Raw genomic sequence first — 22331 nt, forward strand, 5'->3', positions numbered from 1 at the left:
TCATAGCCTTTTTAAAAAATTAAAAGAAATAGGTGAATTAATTTTATTTATATTTAATTTATTTATATTATATTTATTTAACTCAGTATATCCAATTATTATCATTTCAACATGTTTTAAAATTATTAATGGTATATTTTACATTCTTTTTCTCATACTAGGTCTTTGAAGTCCAGTGTGTAATTTGCACTTACAGCACATCTCAATTAGGATGCTAAGTTTTCATCAGGAATACTTCATCTGTATTTAAATTTCATAAAATATTGCAGTTGAAAAAGTAGATTTGCATACCCAAGTGGTTTCCAATTAGGCGTTACACTGAAAAGTATAGTTAAAAAATTCCATGATTAATTGGGAGTCTGTCTCAGTTTGCAAACAGACCCTCTGTAGGGCAGGGTATGCTTAATGGGCCCTGCAGAGGCTGCCCCATACAGTATTCTTTTTTTTTTTTAACTATTTGTTTATTTTTAATTTTTTAATTGAAGTATAGTTGATTTACAATGTTGTGTTAATTTCTGCTGTACAGCAGAGTGATTCAGTTATACATATATATATATATTCTTTTTCATATTCTTTTCCATTATGGTTTATCACAGGATATTGAATATAGTTCCCTGTGCTATACAGTAGGACCTTGTTGTTTATCCATCCTATATATAATAGTTTGCACCTGCTAACCCTAAACTCTCACTCTATCCCTCTCCTACCCACCTCCCCCTTGGCAACCACCCGTATGTTCTCTATGTCTGTGATTCTGTTTCTGTTTCATAGATAGGTTCATTCGTGTCATATTTTAGATTCCACATATAAGTGATAGCATACGGTATTTGTCTTTCTCTTTCTGACTTCCTTCACTTAGCCCATACAGTATTCCTGTTCTTCCTTAGACACAGTTAGTGCATACGGCCAACCTTCTCTGTCCACAGATGACCTAGCTTCCTACTTAAATGAAATGTCTGGACCGATCAGAAGGGGATGGTCATCATTCACATCTGGAGAGTATCACATCATTCACCAGTCACTTAGCAGCCGACATCTGTACCCACAGCTAGCGGACACGGTGATGAGACTGCCCAGACCCCCTCCAGCGCTGACCGACACCCCAGCTGCAGGGAGTGTTGCCCACAGACAGCCCTCAGCTGTCAGTCCTCTCTGGCAATTTCCTCAGCTGCAGAGAATCGTCCTGACCAAGGTCAGGCTGCCTTTCTGGGCGGCCCACATCCCTGATTGGTCAGCGGGCTTTTAAAGGTCCATCCCTTCCCTTGCCAGGTGTTGATCCTGGAAGCACTCCCTGATACACTTCCTGGTGCTGACTTTCATCTCAGAGTCTGCTCCCCGGAAGCTCGAATTGTGACTCTTGGTACCAGGAGTGGGTGGACTCCAGAAAGCAGGCGCTAGGACGGGATTCTGGAGTTGGACCGCGCTCTGCCGGCTGTGGCCGTGAGGACCCCTTCCCCCTTGGTAGGGGCAGCACCGCCCGCGGCACAAGGTAACAATGAAATCGTTAAAACTTCCACCCCTGACGAACTGGGATGGTAGTCTGGTGGGGGAGAATTCACTAGTGGGTTTTCCATATGTCAGGAGTTGGTGAAATACGGGGGGTGGAGGGAGAAACTGTAAGGCTGGTGAAACGGCATAGCTGTTGCTAAGCACAATTCAGGCTTCAGAAAAAGAAAAGGGAAAGCTGAGAGTGATTCATAGCCAATTAAAAGCTAGGCGTGAAGGCCAGAGAGCCTCCTTGGAGCACAGAAAGAGCTGCCCAACCTCCGCGGTTCCCTGGTGAGAAAGCTGAGCACAGGGTCCAGGGTGTAGTCTAGAGCAGCCAGGCTCCGAAGGTTAAACGTTCAACCTAGGCGGGTCTGCCAGGCCAGGGTCAGGGCCCTGCAGGACCACAGGCTCCTCAGCATAGGCCCCACCTCCACTCCTGGAGGTGTGCTGGGTCTGATAAGAGAGGAAAGAAACTGTGTCCCAAGGGAGCTGCAGGACCTCGCCAGCAAGGCCAGGTGAGCCCTGGATCAAGTGGGGTCAGAACATAAAATCAGATAAGGGAGAGATGATTGATTTGGGAGCCGTCTCCCAGGACACAGGATTTAACACCCTAGCCGGGTCCCCCAGGGATGGTGCCCACTTGCTGCCTGGTCGGCTCCTAGAAGCCAGAAACTAGCCCTGGACCCCACCAAATGAGAGCCAGATGCCAGAATGACCAGGTCAGACGGTGGAAGAAGGGATTTAAGGCTGAGAGAAGCGGGCGTGGTAGGGTGGCCGTGCTGTGTAAAGCAGGACGCCCAGTGGCTGGCTTCCAAGGGAAGGCCCGGAAGGCGCACCAGAGTAGGCAGGAATGTGCTGGAGGGAGGGGCACCAGCCTGGCTGAGAAGTTCACCCCCGGTGCCCTCTTTAGGCCAGCCTGGGTGGTAGGAGACGCTGCTACGAGAAACTGCCAGGAGGATGCAGTTCCCGTGATGGTGGCAGGGCGGGACGGGCAGCTGGGTCCTGGCCCGCAGGGTGATGGAGTTGGTTAGGAGGGCCTGGAAGCACTGGGGCAGAATAGATGGACCGCTACCGGGGGTCCTGCTCAATCTGTGTGATCGAAAGGAATCAAGGACGGGCGACCAGCAGGCTAAGTGGCCTCAGTAAACAACTTGGCATTCTGCGGGTCCTCAAGTTTGTCTCAGGCCTCCTTTGCCTCAACCAGCGGTAGATGCTTCCTCCTCCGAGGTCTCACAAGCCTTGTATTCCCCTCTGCTAGAAACTAATTATGCTCCACTGGATTCACCTGGTTACTAGACTAGACTGTGGGCTTTATGAGGCAGGAGCCGTTCCTCTCCTTACGCCACAAAGCAGTGCTCTTAATCACGAACGAGTGTTCCCAAAGTGGGTCTTCAGCCCAGCTGCGGCAGCATCACGTGGGGGTGGGCTGGCTCTTTACCTGGTCGTGCGACTGGCAACGTGTTTATGTGACATAGTTGTCTTTGAAGTGGATGTCTCGGCAATCAAGAGTTTATCAGGCACTTGCTTTAAAATTAAAAAAACCCAACCAAACAGGGACTTCCCTGGCAGTCCCGTGGTTAAGACTCCGTGCTGCCAACACAGGGGGCTTGAGTTCGATCCCTGGTCGGGGAACTAAGATCCCACATGCCTCATAGCGTGGCCGAAAGATGAAAACAAAACAAAACACCTCACTGTCCGGCACTTACACTACAATCCACCCTGTGATGCTGAGGCATCGGAGTCAGTGGTAAGGACACTAACAGCCTGGGTAGCAGATAAGTTAGAAGTCAGGGGGAGGGCACATTGTAACCAACGAAGTACACCTCTAAATCCTAAATGTACAAATCCTATATAACATACAGTCTGCCATGTTGTTTGTAGCTATTGTCCCAAACTTAAAGCGTCCAGCCATGAAAATAGGTCAGTGATCTCGGGGACTCTGGGAATCCGTTTGAAGATTTGGGTAATATTTCAACATCTGGGCAAGTGAAGTGGTGAGGTCTCTGACGTGGTGGTGTGTCCCTGGGGTGTCATCTCCTCTGGTGCAAGAGGTATAGGCATCTCCAGCGGCGAACTTGGGCTGGGGCCCTGTCGTCTGAGATGGTGTCCTCTCCAGCGATGAGTCCATCTCAGAGGTGAGGTGCTGTGGAGAGGCGGTCACCCCGGCAGTGGGCGACCCTCCCATGTGGCTGTCGGTTGGGGCACTGGTCATGGGCTGCTCGTAGGCTACCCTGATGTGACTCAGAGGTTTCCCTGAGGACTGAGCTGCCTATCTGCTGCTGTTCCTAGTGAACCAAACTGTGAAGGGCTCCCCGGGGTCTTCAGGGGCACATTCGGCCACGGCATAGGCAGCTGCCCTTTCATCTCCCAAGGAGCTCATCCACAGCACATGAAGATCCTGCGCACATTTATATTCCAGGCTAGAGAGGATCTTAGGGATGCTATTTCCTGGGACCGATCGTGAGGGCAAAGGAGAAACCATGAGCTCACAGTCACCATAAGCAGAGGGGTTTTCTGTACAGGCAATAGCGGGGCCAGCTGGTAGCAATGTTCCATGTGTAGGAATCCGGAGGCGAGTGTCATTCAGACACTGCTTCCAGAGGACCAGTTGCCTGTAAAGGGATTCCATCCCTTGCCCCAGGCTGGGTGGCATACTGGCTTGAGCCTTTCTCAGTAGGGCTCTCCAACACTCCCTGCTTCTCCACCCGATGGTGCAATTGCAAGTGGGAGTGGTATGTTCCAGCATTGGATCTGCATGATGGTTGGCCCGAGGGGTCTACCAGTAACCCCATCACCCCGGCTAGTGCAAAGTCATAAGAATAGTCACAGCCACGTAGAGCACTGATGCTTGATGAGCTTGGGTGGGCGGGGTGGAGGTTCCTGTGGCTGAGCTATTTGTATATTGATGAACGGCTGAGTGGTGATGCTTGGGGAGAAAGCTGTGGGTTGTGGGTTACGGCGTCTAGCATGGGGGTACGGCCACGACTTGTAGCTTTCTCACCATATTCTCGTCTCCAAGTTTGGCTCAAGTCTACCGAGCAGAGAGTTTCTTTCCCTCTTTCAGACACCCAAACTGTGCCAGGGATTGGTCCTCAGGTAATGAGTTCTACTTCCTGTGAATTAGTAGGAGATCTCATTTCATTTGCCAGCCTTGCAGCCTCTGTAAACAGGGAGAGCGACCGGCATGGAGGTGGCCCCTCCATTGTCAGGGCTTTAGAAGAAATGATTTCGCACTAACTTGCTGGGCTTCTGGCCTGGGGGACACGCACTGATGAGGGGTCACATTGGACTATCTGCCCTCGATCAGGTCACCAGCGTGAAGCAAATGATGAAATGATGGGAAAACCATAGCGGAAGCGGGGAGTGGAGTCAGAGGACAGAATAAAAAGGACACTGTCTTGGAGGGTGAAAGCTTGAGGATTGCCAGAGATGACTGAAAGAGGAACTTTGGGGTGGGGGGTGGATAGTAATTGTTATGTGGGATAAGAAGGCCCAGGGGGTGAGAATCAAGCAAGATCGGGTCCTAGCTTGATCCATTTCAGGGACCACTTGCTTGACAGCAAAGTAAGGAGAGGCTCTTTAAGGAGGCCATTCTGGGAATTCCCTGGCAGTCCAGTGGTTAGGGCTCGGTGCTTCACTGCTGGCCCGGATTCAATCCCTGGTCGGGGAACTAAGATCCACAAAGCTGCTCGGCATGGCTCAGCATGGCCAAAAAAGAAAGAAAATACGCTGTTCTCGTGCTTGGTGAGGCCAGCAAAGTGGGTGCCCGGGTCAGAGTCAATAATGTCTAGTGATGCAAAGGGCACAAGACAAATGTAGTCAGGAAAGGCCTGTTTGAGGAGGAACCCCAGGCGGGGGTCGAGCAGAGGGGTCCCATGTGTCAGCAGCGATGAGTGTGGTGGCAGGAGGGGGCAGCGGCCGAGGAAATCAATCTGCCCGAGGGAGTGGTGGGTCTCCCGGGGAACATGTCCCCATCCTCCATGATGGGAACAGAATAGAACTGGTGAGTAGGTTGACGACTACTGAGGATGCTCCCTGGACCTGTTGTATGTCCTCAATGAGTTCTATGATATTAGTAGTTGAAGCCTTAATCGGTGGGAACCTGAGCATTGAGGTTTCCATTGTCAATGGTGAGGTGCCATCATTAGTGGCTGGCTTAAGTACCAGCCACATTGGGGCTATTGCACAGGAGACTGTGGGCCTAATGACTCTCAGCTGAAGCATATCTTTATGTATGTATGTATGTATTTATTTATTTAAAATTTATTTATTTTTATTTTTGGCTGCGTTGGGTCTTCGTTGCTGCGTGCGGGCTTTCTCTAGTTGCGAGGAGGGGGGGCTACTCTTCGTTGCGGTGCGCGGGCTTCTCACTGTGGTGGCTTCTCTTGTTGCGGAGCACGGGCTCTAGGCACGCGGGCTTCAGTAGTTGTGGCACACAGGCTCAGTTGTGGCACATGGGCTTAGTTGCTCCGCGGCACGTGGGATCTTCCTGGACCAGGGATCGAACCCCTGTGGCCTCATTGGCAGGCGGATTCTTAATCACTGCACCACCAGGGATGTCCTATGTATTTATTTTAAAATATTTGTTTATTTGGCTGTGTTGGGTCTTAGTTGAGGCATGCAGGATCTTCATTGCAGCGTGCGGGATCTTTAGTTGCAGCATGCAAATTCTTAGTTGCTGCATGTGGGATCTAGTTCCCTGACCAGGGATCGAACCCAGACCCACTGCATTGGGAGCTCGGAGTCTTCCCTTGGACCGCCAGGGAAGTCCCTCAAGCATATCTTTAATGATAGGACATGGGCCTTCAGTGCCCTGTTTAAATCAGTATTGGGGAATGTTTACCATCTTGACCCGGAGAAAGAGTCACCGGTGTCCAATTGGTGAGTCCTACCAGAAAAGCCAAGAGCTTGGGCTTAGTCCATGGGGCATGGTGTTGTGTCAATGGATCCATGCCTGCAATAGGAAAAGAAAGAACCAGGGGGGCACCACCAGAGGTAGCTAGCTGTTTGAGATGAATGGTCCCAATAGTTACATCCGAATGGGTTTTTACACCTTTGATTGATTTATAAGTAAAGGACTTCCTTTTAGGAAATTTAGAGGAATTGCCTCTAATGACAGTGACTTGGGCCCCAGAGCCTAATAGGGCCAAAAAGGACTAAATTTTTATTGTCCCAAATGGACCACCAGAGTGATATAAGGGTGATTGTCCTCAGGAGGTGGGACGAGCCTCAGGGAGCTGCCAGTTTTCTAGGGTAGGGGCTTAGGTGGCTGCCAGGCCTGGAGGTTAGGGAAGGGGGCAGAGGGAGTATCAGGGACAGGCTCGGGGTCAGAAGGTGGCTGCGTGGCAGGAAGGTGGACAGCAGAGGGAGGCTGTAGCTGGAGAATGCAGGTTTCAGGGCCTGGAGTTTAGAGACTGGCTACCCAGAGGTCAAGTGGCCAGGACCCCTGAGTTTTTGGAACTCCCAGTAGAGGCTTGCCTAAGTATTCCCATAAGGCTTCCCTAAGTAGTCCCATAAGTATTCCCATAAGAGGCAACTTATTGTCTGAGTCGGGGATTTGTTGAAGAGGGAGTGGGGAATCTTTTTTGTTGAGGGAAATTTGTTCAAGGGAGACCCTTCCAGGGCAACTGGAGTAGAGGGCCATGAGTCTGTAACCTAAAACAGTAAAACACCCTAGCAAAATTGGTTTATTCGAGAACAGCAAAGAATTGCAATTTGGGACATGCAACTATGGCAAACCACATGGAAGTCCAGTAAAACAAAGGAGAGGAACCTCTTTCCTAGAGAAGGGGAAGTTGGGAGGGGCTATTATAAACCAAAGTCCATTGGGGGAAACTGGGAGTTTGAAGTATAGGGGCTTTTCATGGTTGAGTGGTGACAGTCTCTCATTGGCTGAGTTGCTGCCAGGCAAGGAGAAAATCTTCCTCCTCCTGGAGATGGTGCTGTCACTTCCTGTGGGAGATGCCAAGTAAGGGTCTTCCTGTCAAGGTCTGTGTTGATGGCGGAGTGGTATGTGGGGGAGAGCTCCCTCTTCTGGCCTCTTGGCTCCATTTTAGTGAGGTTTCCCCGAATTAATTTTCACAAGTCTGAAGTATCTGGGCTTCTGGGTGGGAATCTCCTCCAGGTCTAGCAGCCGTGTCAGTGCCCTCCAGTGCCTTTTGGATGGTTTCAGCAGCCCCAATAAAATGTAGTCCTGCCACCCTGTAACAAGGGGGAGTGCCCGTAAAAAGAATTCTCTGGACTCAGGGTCAAATTGGGCCTCTTCAGGGTTGGAAATGAAGGGGTCATTTGGGTCACTATGGCCATGGAAATAATAAACCCATTTGTGATATTGTGACTTATAATAAGAAACAAATATTTGCTCTTCATCCCGATTTCTAGCACAGAGCTCCTAAGACTCTTAGAATTTCTGAAGTGATGAGAGTCATAAAGGTGTCTTTTTTATGTTAATGAGGTGACTTTTGGAACTCACCTAAGGTTGGGAGCTGGTTGCTGGAGAAGCCAATCATGTGATTAGAGGGATCTGACCTCCAGGGAGCTTAAATCAATCATGCCTATGTAATGAAGCACCCATAAAACCCCAAAAGGACGGGGTTTGGAGAGCTTCTGGGCTGGTGAACACGTGGAGATTCAGGGGGAGTGATACACCTAGAGAGAGCGTGTATACTCTGTGCCCTTCCCCGTACCTTGCCCTGTGCACCTCTTCCATCTGGCTGTTCCTGAGTTATATTCATTCATTCACTCATTTATTTATTTATTTATTTATTTTTGGCTGCATTGGGTCTTCGTTGCTGCATGTGGGCTTTTCTCTAGTTGCGGCGAGCAGGGGCTACTCTTCATTGCGGTGCGCGGGCTTCTCATTGCGGTGGCTTCTCTTGTTGTGGAGCATGGGCTCTAGGCACATGGGCTTCAGTAGTTGTGGCGCGCAGGCTCAGTAGTTGTGGTGCACAGCCTTAGTTGCTCTGTGGCATGTGGGATCTACCTGGACCAGGGCTCGAACCTGTGTCTCCTGCATTGGCAGACGGATTCTTAACTACTGCACCACCGGGGAAGCCCGGCAGGCGGATTCTTAGCCACTCTGCTACCGGAGAAGTCCCCTGAGTTATATTCTTTTTTTAAAAAACTTATTTTATTAAAGTATAGTTGATTTACAATGATGTGTTTATTTCTACTGTATAGCCAAGTGATTCTGTTATACATATGTATATATATATATATATACACACACATTCTTGTTCATATTCTTTTTCTTTATGGTTTATCACAGAATATTGAATATAGTTCCCTGTGCTATGCAGTAGGACCTTGTTTATGTATTCTCTATATAATGGTTTGCATCTGCTAATCCCAAACTCCCAGTCCATCCCTACCCCCCCACCCTTGGCAACCACAAGTCTGTTCTCTGTGTCTGTGATTCTGCTTCTGTTTTGTAGATAAGTTCATTTGTGTCATATTTTAGATTTCACGTGTAAGTGATATCATTTGGTATTTGTCTTTCTCTTTCTGACTGACTTCAGAAAGTAATCTCTAGGTCCATCTACATTGCTGCAAATGGCATTTATTTCATTCCTTTTTATGGCTGAGTAATATTCCATTGTATATATGTACCACATCTTCTTGATCCGTTCATCTGTCAATGGACATTTAGGTTGTTTCCATGTCTTGGCTATTGTAAATAGTGCTGCAATGAACATTGGAGTGCATGTATCTTTTTGAAGTATGGTTTTCTCTGGATATATGCCCAGGAGTGAGATTGCCGGATCATATGGCAACTATAGTTTTAGTTTTTTGAGGAACCTCCATACTGTTCTCCATAGTGGCTGCACCAATTTACATTCCCACCAACAGTGTAGGAGGGTTCCCTTTTCTCTACACCCTCTCCAGCATTTGTTATTTGTAGACTTTTTGATGATGGCCATTCTGACCTACGTGAGGTGGTACCTCATTGTAGTTTTGATTTGCATTTCTCTAATAATTAGTGATGTTGAGCATCTTTTCATGTGCCTGTTGGCTATATGTAAGTCTCCTTTGGAGAAATGTCTATTTAGGTCTTCTGTCCAACTTTTGATTGGGTTGTTTGTTTTTGATATTGAGCTGTATGAGCTGTTTGTATATTTTGGAAATTAAGCCCTTGTCGATCTCATCATTTGTAAATATTTTCTCCCATTCTCTGGGTTGTCTTTTCATTTTGTTTACAGTTTCCTTTGCTGTATAAAAGCTTGTAAGTTTAACTAGGTCCCATTTGTTTATTTTTGCTTTTATTTCTATTGCCTTGAGAGACTGACCTAAGAAAACGTTGCTACGATTTATGTCAGAAAATGTTTTGCCTATGTTCTTTTCTAGAAGTTTTATAGCATCCAGTCTTACATGTAAGTCTTTAAGCCATTTCGAGTTTATTTTTGTGTATGATGTGAGGGAATGTTCTAACTTCATTGATTTACATGAGGCTGTCCAGCTGTCCCAACACCATTTGCTGAAGAGACTGTCTTTTCTCCATTATGTATTCTTGCCTCCTTTGTTGCAGATTAATTGACTGTAGGTGTGTGGGTTTATTTCTGGGCTCTCAACTGACTACTGTTCTGTTCCACCTGACTTATATTCTTATATAATAAATCCAGTGAGTAAAAATGAGTTTCCGGAGTTCTGTGAGCCACTCTAGCAAATTAATTGAACCCAGGGAGGGGGTCGTGGGAACCTCTGATTTATAGCTGGTTGGTCAGAAGTACAGGTAACAACGTGGACCTGTGACTGGAGTGTGAAATGAGTCGGGGTGCTGTCTGGTAGGACTGAACCCTTAAACTGCAGAATCTGAGGCTACCTCTGCTACCAAACTCGGGTCCGCTGCTCACTGCTTGAAAATCAATACTCAAGAGGCACGTGTTGGGAGAAATGGAAAATGTTCCTTTTCCTAATGTTCCTAATCAGAAAGCTAGCATTCTGGGGAGAAGGCAGACTCGTGTCCCAAGTCTAACTCTGAAGATTATGCTTGGCCATAGAAGTTTGTTGTTTTGTTTTGTTTTGTTTTTTTAAACAGGTATAATAGGTAAAAATATTTACTGATTTAAATTCTCTTAAAATATAAAAAATAGAATGGTTTCCTGAATTACAGCTTTTGGCAGTAAGTAAAGGTCAACACAAAGAACAATAAGCCCAAACTTTCTGTAGCAACTTTTATTTTCCCCTAAAAAGAGAGTCCATTTTCATACAGAGACATTCATTTAGATGAGACACACATTAGGTTTTTTTCTAAAGTGCCAAAACTCACATAATTCCTGTAACTGCAGATAAGAATTATAACGAGAAGCATGCATTAACTTAAAAATACTCCAGGTGATGGCAAATCCTGAAGAGTTCCTGGTTTCTGTGACAGGGGAAGAATTCGACTAGTACATACTTGAACTAAAATCCAGGCAAAAATGCTCTAAAACTTCATCTACTGTTTTGTAATTCATTAACATATTGTAAGACTGTTATTCAGATCCAGTTATGTGGTAATAAGACCTGAGAGTGTTTTGTAAAAGTTTGTTTTAAAAATCCCTAGATAAACTTAATTTGCTAATTTTCCATTCTATTATCTATATTTTTCTTTTTTTCATCTGTCTCCTTTTCTTTCCACAAATTCCCAAGGACAATCCCTAAAAAAATTTTTAGTCCTATTGTTCTGTTGGAGGTGAATTTATCCCAACAATCCTCAGGTCTGTGGATGTCCAGAGTGTAAATCTGGTGAGCCAGATGGGCTCCTGCTGCAGCAGCCAGAGTAGTGTAGTAGGGCACAGTCTGACCGTCGTTCACTCCGACCAGGCTCAGCGCCCCCAGCATTGCCACACTGAAGCCACCGAGCCACTGCTTGGTATCTTCACGGAACAGCACTGCCGTGGACTTCAGCACGATCAGAGCATCATCTCTCTCGTCCTGGCGAGCATAGATAGTATCGTATATGAGTCCACATAATTCCAGAAAAATAAAGAGGGAGGCAAACAGATGGATCACAGGAGCCCTTGACAGCAGACCATCCAAGTAATGCTCCCCAGTTAAAAGTCAACCCCAAGGCTAATTGAGGCCAGTATGTAATTCTCTTCATTAGCAGGTAGGTGATGACAAGAAGTAGGGATGCTGCTCCAAGAGCTGTACTGCAGTAATTCAGACACAGAAGAACACCTAGTGCCAAGTTCAGCTGTCCCCTGGAGAAAAACAAAGGATTGCAAAGTTGAAATGTCTCCAGCAGCTATTGGGTGACTTGCTGTTCTTGTAACCTTTTTATCATCGTCCTGGTCCCACATGTCATTCATAGTACAGCCTGCTCCATGCAGCAGAACAGCTCCAGTGCCAGAGAGGGATAACGTGTACCAATCCGGAAGACAACCTGGTTGAGCTGCCAAACCAGTGCTCCAAGTACATGGCAGATCCCGCAGCCAGGCTCCGATGGGCTTGTCCAACCGCACGAGGCACAGGTAGGGCTGCAGACGGTGGGGCGCCGAATTCACGATCCCCGCCGCCGACAGGCCCACGATCCCAGCCCCGCCGAGGGCCGCCAGTCTCCCGTGTGGAGCTCGCGGGCCGCGTGTGCCAGGGCCAGGGAGCGGCCGTGTGAGCCCCATAGCCACGCCTGCGTCCTGGCCCGCGGGCCCCACGCCTCCCGCGCCCAGCATCGGCCATGGAAGTTTTTAAAGGGAAAAGGGGAAGTGGTCTCAGTTACTCATTGAAATAGGGGATCAGACTTGTCACCATCTCCCACTGCATGCAGGCTTGTCGACCTTTCTTTAGATGCTATCATGTTCACACAGTTTGTTTGAGAGATTACTGAAGGGGCAGCTAGGGAGGAGATCTGGTCATCTGTTAATTACTTATTCTTCCTTTCTACTTCTTTGATCTATGGAAAGAACCAACAGGTTAGGCATGGTATTGTGTGATCAAAAGTTAGGAAAGGGGCTTCCCTGGTGGCGCAGTGGTTGAGAGTCTGCCTGCTAGTGCGGGGGATGCGGGTTCGGGCCCTGGTCTGGGAGGATCCCACATGCCGTGGAGCAACTAGGCCCGTGAGCCACAACTACTGAGCCTGCGCGTCTGGAGCCTGTGCTCCGCAACAAGAGAGGCCACGATAATGAGAGGCCCGCGCACAGCGATGAAGAGTGGCCCCCGCTTGCTGCAACTAGAGAAAGCCCTAGCATAGAAACGAAGACCCAACATAGCAATCAATCAATCAATCAATCAATAAATCTTTAAAAAAAAAAAAAGTTAAGAAAGATGGTGGCACAGTGGTTAAGAATCCTCCTGCCAATGCAGAGGACACGGGTTCTAGCCCTGGTCCGGGAAGATCCCACATGCCGCGGAGCAACTAAGCCCGTGTGCCACAACTACTGAGCCCGCGAGCCACAGCTACTGAGCCCGTGAGCCTAGAGTCCATGCTCTGCAACAATAGAAGCCACCTCAATGAGAAGCCCGTGCACCGCAATGAAGAGTAGCCCCCGTTCACCACAACTAGATAAAGCCCACGTGTAGCAATGAAGATGCAACGCAGCCAAAAATAAATAAATAAAATAAATAAATTTATTTTAAAAAAAAAAGTTAGGAAAGGTGTGCTTGGGCCGGAGATGAGTAGAGCATGGGGGTGCCTGGCTTAAGGTTAGTTAGACTATAGCTTCGCTAAAGTGACAAGACAAAAGGGGCCTCCTGCGGAGAGCTGTTTACTGCCAAGAGCTCTTTCCTGCCAAAAGCTGCTTACATCTCCAGGTAGATGGCCTCAGAATTGAGTTGTTTGGTGTGGGGGAAATCTCCTCACACATACAATGAAAACTGGGTTCAAACTCGGGGACAGCCAGGGGCCTGCAACCAGAGACCCTGGGACCTGGATCCACCCACCAGCGATCCAGTGCTAGCCCCAGGACCCCCTGGGCCTCAGCCCCACCCACCAGTGGGCTGACACCAGCTCTGGGACCCCTGAACCCTGCAGCCAGAGATCCCAGGACCTGACTCTGCATGCTGGTGGGCTGGCACTGGCCCCAGGACTTGGTTTCACCCACCGGTGGGTGGGCACCAGCCCCAGGATCACTGCAGCTCTGCCGCTGGCCTTGTCAGGACCCAGCTAACACACCAGCCCCAGGGCTCCTTGGGCCCCAGGTGTGCCCACCAGCAAGCCAAACCAGCTCTGAGACACCTTGCACCCCTCAGCCAGCCACTCCAGTTTCCAGCCCCACTCACCAGTGGGCCAAGTCCAGCTTTGGGACATCCCGGAACCTGCAGCCAGCCATGTCAGGAACTGACCCTAACCGCCAGCAGGCTGACAATAGACCTGGGAGCCCCAGCCCAACAGCTACTCACCCTAGAACCCCATTCTGCCCACCAGTGGGCCAGCAGTAGCCCTGGGACCCCCTCCCCCAGGCTTCCACTGCCAGCTGCCTGTGCCCCAGCCCCGGGAACCATGGCTGGCAGCCTCCGCACAAGGAGGGCCTGGCAACCAACTGGACCAGGGGCCAGCCGCGCCTACCAGGCCACCCACATAGTCAACCCACCACAACAGAAGGACCCACGCAGCCCTCATGGACATAGGGGCACCCCTAGAGCACATAACTCTGGTGCCCAGAGGGGAGTGTGCTGCTGGGAGGCTTAGGACATCTCCTACAAAAGGCCACATCTCCAAGGTCAGGAAATATTACCAATGTACCAGATACACAGAAATAAAAACAGCAAAATTAGGCAAAATGATGTGACAAGAGGAACATGTTCCAAACAAAGGAACAGGATAAAACCCCAGAAGAAGAACTAAGTAAAGTGGAGCTAGGCAATCTACCCAATAAAGAGTTCAAGGTAGGGCTTCCCTGGTGGCGCAGTGGTTAAGAATCTGCCTGCCAATGCAGGGGACACGGGTTCGAGCCCTGGTCCGGGAAGATCCCACATGCCGCGGAGCAGCTAAGCCCGTGCACCACAACTACTGAGCCTGCGCTCTAGAGCCCGCGAGCGACAACCACTGAGCCCACGTGCCACAACTACTGAAGCCCATGTGCCTAGAGCCCGTGCTCCAGAACAAGAGAAGCCACCGCAATGAAAAGCCTGCGCACCGCAACAAAGAGTAGCCCCCGCTCCATGCAACTAGAGAAAGCCCGCGTGCAGCAATGAAGACCCAATGCAGCCAAAAAAAAAAAAGTTCAAGGTAAGGATCATAAAGATGATCAAAGAACTAGAGAGATGAATAGATGAAAACAGTGAAAAGTTTAACAGAGTTAAACAAAGAGCCTTTATAAAAGAAGAACCAAACAGAGCTAAAGAATACAATAACTGAAATAAAAAATACACTAGAAGGAATCAAAAGTAGATTAGATGACAGAGGAACAGATCAGTGAGCTGGAAGACAGTAATGGAAATCACTGAAGCTGAACAGAAAAAAGGAAAAATAAAAAGAAGTGAGGACAGTTTAAGAGAATTTGGGACAACATCAAGCATACTAAAATTCACATGATAGAGATCCCAGAAAGAAGAGAGAGAGAGAGAGAGGGACTGAGAATGTGTTTGAAGATAGAGTAACTGAAAACTTCCCTAACCTGGGAAAGGAAACAGACATTCAGGTCCAAGAAGCACAGAGAGTCCCAAACAGAATCAACCCAAAGAGAATCACATCAAGACACACTTGATGTAATTAAAATGGTAAAAATTAAAGACAGAGAATCTTAAAAGCAGCAAGGGAAAAGCAACAAGTTATGTACAAGGGAACTCCCAGAAGGCTATCAGCTGACTTTCCAGCTGATTGGAGGCAAGAAAAAGGTGAAGTACTGGCTGCTCTGTACAGGCATATCTCTGAGTTACATGCTTCTTCAGGGGTGCATGTTCAGAAAATGGTGGTGTTAGCATGATCCAAGGGTAGAGATTTTGGCCCTGACATCAAAAAGTCATCCATTGGACACTTGTGCAGGCCCAGCAGGAGGGTCCATGGTGCCAGTCAGTTTGAACTTGGCAAGACTAACTCCATGTTCCTGAAAAACAAACTAAGTAACCGTTACTATAGTGACCCTTGTGTCACAGGTGTTATCTGTTGGGGGTGGTTAAAGGAGTCTTACCATAAGCTATGTGTCTAAGCTATGTGAAGCTTGGAGGGTATACAATTTGCCAGAACAATTAAGACAAGCTTGATTGGTGAGGGCAGGTTATGGGATGTTACTAAGCAAGTTAGAGTTTAAGGGATCTAACTCTTGACTGCCCTCGGTTTCAACCTCACTGTGGTAGACATTTTCATATGAAATGCTGGTGGACTGGATACTTATTAATAACTAAATGGGATTCTAGTAATATGCCAGTATCTTTTGACTTTTAAGATTGTTTTGTTATAAAGGATTCATGTTTGAAGACCAAGAGGTGGACTGTGTGAAAGGAAAAGCAAAATGGAGTTGCCATTGCTAAGAGAGCCTGGAGGCCATTAAGGAAGTGTGACTTATGCACATCTCAGCCTGGATGGAATCTGACCTTTTGACCACTTACTGTCCTAATGGAGTCATTCAGAACATCTGCCAGAAACTCAAGATACTTATCAGACCCTTACCCTAAAATAACTCATGATAGCCTATCTACTTATTGGACCCGACCCTAAAATAATTTGTGATTCCTTAAGGACAAATGTTTTCCAACTTGTGTCAGAGTTGATCACAATTCTTGCCAGACAACTTTTAACCTTGTGGCTTTTTGCCTCTATAAGCCGTGACTCTTCCTGGAAACACTCTTTTGGTTTTACTTGAATCTGTGTCTCCTGAATTGCAATTCTTACAACGCCCAGTAAACTTGTTTCTTATTTGCAGCCTCCTGCACTATTTCTTGGTTGACAACTGTGAAACTGTGATTTATAATAAGAAATAAATATTTGATCCTCATCCCTATTTCTGACACAGAGCTCCTAAGACTTTTTTGTTGTTCTTGTTGTTTTTTAAAAAATTGAAGTGTAGTTGATTTAGTGATACAATATCATGTTAGTTTCAGTTGTACAGCACAGTGATTATATATATATATACTTTTTCAGATTCTCTTCCCTTATAGGTTATTACAAAATATTGAGTATAGCTCCCTGTGCTATACAGTAGGTCCTTGTTAGTTATTTTATTTTATTTTAATTATTTTTTTGCAGTTCTATAACTTTATTTGACAATCAGCAGTTAGTGCTCATCCACATTACCTGTAAATTTTTCAAAGTGGTGACAGGAGCATAGGTAACCAATGTATAGAGCTTGTTTGGTGAATCTTCATCTTCATTACGTTTTCTGAACAAAAATATGGAACACTTCACGAATTTGTGGGTCTTCCTTGTGCAGGGGCCATGCTAATCTTCTCTGTATCGTTCCAGTTTTAGTATATGTGCTGCTGAAGCGAGCACTCTGCTTTATATAGAGCAGTGTGTATATGTTAATCCCAACCTCCTAATTTATCCCTCCACCCCACCTCCCTTTCCCCTTTGGTAACCATAAGATTGTTTTCCATGTCTGTGAGTCTCTGTTTTGGAAATAAGTTCATTTGTATTTTTTTCTTTTTTTTTTTAGATTCCACATATAAGTGATATCATATATATATATATTTTTAACATCTTTATTGGAGTATAATTGCTTTAAAATGGTGTGTTAGTTTCTGCTTTATAACAAAGTGAATCAGCTATACAGATATACATATATCCCCATATCTCCTCCCTCTTGTGTCTCCCTCCCACCCTCTCTATCCCACCCCTCTAGGTGGTCACAAAGCTCTGAGCTGATCTCCCTGTGCTATGCGACTGCTTCCCACTAGCTATCTGTTTTACATTTGGTAGTATATATAAGTCCATGCCACTCTCTCACTTAGTCCCAGCTTACCCTTACCCCTCCCCAGTCTTCAAGTCCATTCTCTATGTCTGCGTCTTTATTCCTGTCCTGCCCCTAAGTTCTTGATAACCCTTTTTTTTTTTTTAGATTCCATATATATGTGTTAGCATACGGTATTTGTTTTTCTCTTTCTGACTTACTTCACTCTGTATGACAGACTCTAGGTCCATCCACCTCACTACAGATAACTCAATTTCATTTCTTTTTATGGCAGAGTAATATTCCATTGTATATATGTGCCACATCTTCTTTATCCATTCATCTGTGGATGGACACTTAGGTTGCTTCCATGTCCTGGCTATTGTAAATAGAGCTTCAATGAACATTGTGGTACATGATTCTTTTTGAATTATGGTTTTCTCAGGGTATATGCCCAGTGTTGGGATTGCTGGGTCGTATGGTAGTTCTGTTTTTAGTTTTTTAAGGAACCTCCATACTGTTCTCCATAGTGGCTGTATCAATTTACATTCCCACCAACAGTGCAAGAGGGTTCCCTTTTCTTCACACCCTCTCCAGCATTTATTGTTTGTAGATTTTTTGATGATGGCCATTCTGACCGGTGTGAGGTGGTACCTCATTATAGTTTTGGTTTGCATTTCTCTAATGATTAGTGATGTTGAGCATCCTTTCACATGTTTGTTGGCAGTCTGTATATCTTCTTTGGAGAAATGTCTGTTTAGGTCTCCTGCCCATTTTTGGATTGGGTTTTTTGTTTTTTTGATATTGAGCTGCATGAGTTGCTTGTATATTTCGGAGATGAATCCTTTGTCAGTTGTTTCATTTGCAAATATTTTCTCCCATTCTGAGGTTTTCGTCTTGTTATTGGTTTCCTTTGCTGTGCAAAAGCTTTGAAGTTTCATTAGGTCCCATTTGTTTATTTTTGTTTTTATTTCCATTTCTCTAGGAGGTGGGTCAAAAAGGATCTTGTTGTGATTTATGTCACAGAGTGTTCTGCCTATGTTTTCCTCTAAGAGTTTGATAGTGTCTGGCCTTACATTTAGGTCTTTAATCCATTTTGAGTTTATTTTTGAGTATGGTGTTAGGGAGTGTTCTAATTTCGTTCTTTTACATGTAGCTGTCCAGTTTTCCCAGCACCACTTATTGAAGAGGCTGTCTTTTCTCCATTGTATATCCTTGCTTCTTTTATCAAAAATAAGGTGACCATATGTGCGTGGGTTTATCTCTGGACTTTCTATCCATTGATCTATATTTCTGTTTTTGTGCCAGTACCATACTGTCTTGATTACTGTAGCTTTGTAGTATAGTCTGACGTCTGGGAGCCTGATTCCTCCAGCTCCGTTTTTCTTTCTGAAGATTGCTTTGGCTATTCAGGATCTTTTGTGTTTCCATACAAATTGTGAAATTTTTTGTTCTAGTTCTGTGAAAAATGCCATTGGTAGTTTGATAGGGATTGTATTGAATCTGTAGATTGCTTCGGGTAGTAGAGTCATTTTCACAATGTTGATTCTTCCAATCCAAGGACATGGTATATCTCTCCATCTGTTTGTATCATCTTTAATTTCTTTCATCAGTGTCTTATAGTTTTCTGCATACAGGTCTTTTGTCTCCTTAGGTAGGTTTGTTCTTAGGTATTTTATTCTGTTTGTTGCAATGGTAAATGTGGGTGTTTCCTTAATTTCTCTTTCAGATTTTTCATCATTAGTGTATAGGAATGCAAGAGATTTCTGTGCATTAATTTTGTATCCTGCTACTTTACCAAATTCACTGATTAGCTCTAGTAGTTTTCTGGTAGCATCTTTAGGATTCTCTATATATAGTATCATGTCATCTGCAAACAGTGACAGCTTTACTTCTTCTTTTCCAATTTGGATTCCTTTTATTTCTTTTTCTTCTCTGATTGCTGTGGCTAAAACTTCCAAAACTATGTTGAATAATAGTGGTGAGAGTGGGCAACCTTGTCTTGTTCCTGATCTTAGTGGAAATGGTTTCAGTTTTTCACCATTGAGAACGATGTTTGCTGTGGGTTTGTCATATATGGCCTTTATTATGTTGAGCTAAGTTCCCTCTACGCCTACTTTCTGGAGGGTTTTTATCATAAATGGGTGTTGAATTTTGTAGAAAGCTTTTTCTGCATCTATTGAGGTGATCGTATGGTTTTTATTCTTCAATTTGTTAATGTGGTGTATCACATTGATTGATTTGCGTATATTGATGAATCCTTGCATTCCTGGGATAAACCCCACTTGATCATGGTGTATGATCCTTTTAATGTGCTGTTGGATTCTGTTTGCTAGTATTTTGTTGAGGATTTTTGCATCTATGTTCATCAGTGATATTGGCCTGTAGTTTTCTTTCTTTGTGACATCTTTGTCTGGTTTTGGTATCAGGGTGATGGTGGCCTCGTAGAATGAGTTTGGGAGTGTCCCTCCCTCTGCTATATTTTGGAAGAGTTTGAGAAGGATAGGTGTTAGCTCTTCTCTAAATGTTTAATAGAATTCGCCTGTGAAGCCATCTGGTGCTGGGCTTTTGTTTGTTGGAAGATTTTTAATCACAGTCTCAATTTCAGTGCTTGTGATTGGTCTATTTATATTTTCTGTTTCTTCCTGGTTCAGTCTCGGAAGGTTGTGCTTTTCTAAGAATTTGTCCATTTCTTCCAGGTTGTCCATTTTATTGGCATATAGTTGCTTGTAGTAATCTCTCAGGATCCTTTGTATTTCTGCAGTGTCAGTTGTTACTCCTCCTTTTTCATTTTTAATTCTATTGATTTGAGTCTTCTCCCTTTTTTTCTTCATGAGTCTGGCTAATGGTTTATCAATTTTGTTTATCTTCTCAAAGAACCAGCTTTTAGTTTTATTGATCTTTGCTATTGTTTCCTTCCTTTCTTTTTCTTTTATTTCTTATCTGATCTTTATGATTTCTTTCCTTCTGCTAACTTTGGGGTTTTTTTGTTCTTCTAATTGCTTTAAGTGTAAGGTTAGGTTGTTTATTTGAGATGTTTCTTGTTCCTTAAGGTAGAACTGTATTGCTATAAACTTCCCTCTTAGAACTGCTTTTGCTGCATCTGATAGGTTTTGGGTCATCATGTTTTCATTGTCATTTGTTTCTAGGTATTTTTTGATTTCCTCAGTGATCTCTTGGTTATTAAGTAATGTATTGTTTAGCCTCCATGTGTTTGTATTTTTTACAGATTTTTTCCTGTAATTGATATCTAGTCTCATAGTGTTGTGGTCGGAAAAGATACTTGACATGATTTTAATTTTCTTAAATTTATCAAGGCTTGATTTGTGACCCAAGATATGATCTATCCTGGAGAATGTTCCATGAGCACTTGAGAAGAAATTGTATTCTGTTGTTTTTGGATGGAATGTTCTGTAAATATCAATTAAGTCCATCTTGTTTAATGTATCATTTAAAGCTTGTGTTTCCTTATTTATTTTCATTTTGGATTAATCTGTCCATTCGTGAAAGTGGGGTGTTAAAGTCCCCAGCTATGATTGTGTTACTGTCGATTTTCCCTTTTATGGCTGTTAGCATTTGCCTTATGTATTGAGGTGCTCCTATGTTGAGTGCATAAATATTTACAATTGTTATATCTTCTTCTTGGATTGATCCCTTGATCATTATGTAGTGTCCTTCTTTATCTCTGTAATAGTCTTTATTTTAAAGTCTATTTTGTCTGATATGAGAATTGCTACTCCAGCTTTCTTTTGATTTCCATTTGCATGGAATATCTTTTTCCATCCCCTCACTTTCAGTCTGTATGTGTCCCTAGGTCTGAAGTGGGTCTCTTGTAGACAGCATATATATGGGTCTTGTTTTTGTATCCATTCAGCCAGTCTGTGTCTTTTGGTTGGAGCATTTAATCCATTTACATTTAAGGTAATTATCGATATGTATGTTCCTATTACCATTTTCTTAATTGTCTTGGGTTTGTTATTGTAGGTCTTTTCCTTCTCTTGTGTTTCCTGCCTAGAGAAGTTCCTTTAGCATTTGTTGTAAAGCTGGTTTGGTGGTGCTTAATTCTCTTAGCTTTTGTTTGTCTGAAAAGCTTTTGACTTCTCCGTCGAATCTGAATGAGATCCTTGCTGGGTAGAGTAATCATGGTTGTAGGTTTTTCCCTTTCATCACTTTAAATATGTCCTGCCACTCCCTTCTGGCTTGCAGAGCTTCTGCTGAAAGATCAGCTGTTAACCTTATGGGGATTCCCTTATATGTTATTTTTTGTTTTTCCCTTGCTGCTTTTAATATTTTTTCTTTGTATTTAATTTTTGATAGTTTGATTAATATGTGTCTTGGCGTGTTTCTCCTTGGATTTATCCTGTATGGGACTCTCTGTGCTTCCTGGACTTGATTAACTATTTCCTTTCCCATATTAGGGAAGTTTTCAACTATAATCTCTTCAAATATTTTCTCAGTCCCTTTCTTTTTCTCTTCTTCTTCTGGGACCCCTATAATTCGAATGTTGGTGCATTTAATGTTGTCCCAGAGGTCTCTGAGACTGTCCTCAATTCTTTTCATTCTTTTTTCTTTATTCTGCTCTGCAGTAGTTATTTCCTCTATTTTATCCTCCAGGTCACTTAACTGTTCTTCTGCCTGTTATTCTGATATTGATTCCTTCTAGAGAATTTTTAATTTCATTTATTGTGTTGTTCATCATTGTTTGTTTTGTCTTTAGTTCTTCTAGGTACTTGTTAAACGTTTCTTGTATTTTCTCTATTCTATTTCCAAGATTTTGGATCATCTTTACTATCATTATTCTGAATTCTTTTTCAGGTAGACTGCCTATTTCCTCTTCATTTGTTTGGTCTGGTGGGTTTTTACCTTGCTCCTTCATCTTCTATGTGTTTCTCTGTCTTCTCAATTTGCTTAACTTACTGTGTTTGGGGTCTCCTTTTCACAGGCTGCAGGTTCGTAGTTCCTGTTGTTTTTGGTGTCTGCCCCCAGTGGCTAAGGTTGGTTCAGTGAGTTGTGTAGGCTTCCTGGTGGAGGGGACTAGTGCCTGTGTTCTGGTGGATGAGGCTGGATCTTGTCTTTCTGGTGGGCAGGTCCACGTCCGGT

The 22331-nt window shown here is 44.7% G+C and overlaps 1 long non-coding RNA gene, 1 other non-coding gene and 1 pseudogene across 4 annotated transcripts in view; 1 reads left to right on the forward strand and 2 right to left on the reverse strand.

The window, feature by feature from the left end:
- The first annotated feature begins 1286 nt into the window (after positions 1-1286).
- The window catches only part of LOC133078469 (uncharacterized), a 44951-nt gene continuing 23906 nt past the window's right edge, over positions 1287-22331 (forward strand). For all 3 annotated transcript variants that reach the window (XR_009697873.1, XR_009697875.1, XR_009697874.1), the window contains exon 1: positions 1287-1489. This is a non-coding gene — a long non-coding RNA (uncharacterized LOC133078469). The remainder of the gene's footprint in view (positions 1490-22331) is intronic.
- LOC133078842 (4-hydroxybenzoate polyprenyltransferase, mitochondrial-like) lies at positions 11044-13711 on the reverse strand (annotated as a pseudogene).
- On the reverse strand, positions 16728-16834 carry LOC133079229 (U6 spliceosomal RNA). Its single transcript, XR_009698109.1, has one exon. It is a non-coding gene; the product is annotated as a U6 spliceosomal RNA (small nuclear RNA).

This window comes from Eubalaena glacialis, chromosome 18 (assembly GCF_028564815.1).
Source record: "Eubalaena glacialis isolate mEubGla1 chromosome 18, mEubGla1.1.hap2.+ XY, whole genome shotgun sequence".
NCBI lineage: Eukaryota > Metazoa > Chordata > Mammalia > Artiodactyla > Balaenidae > Eubalaena > Eubalaena glacialis.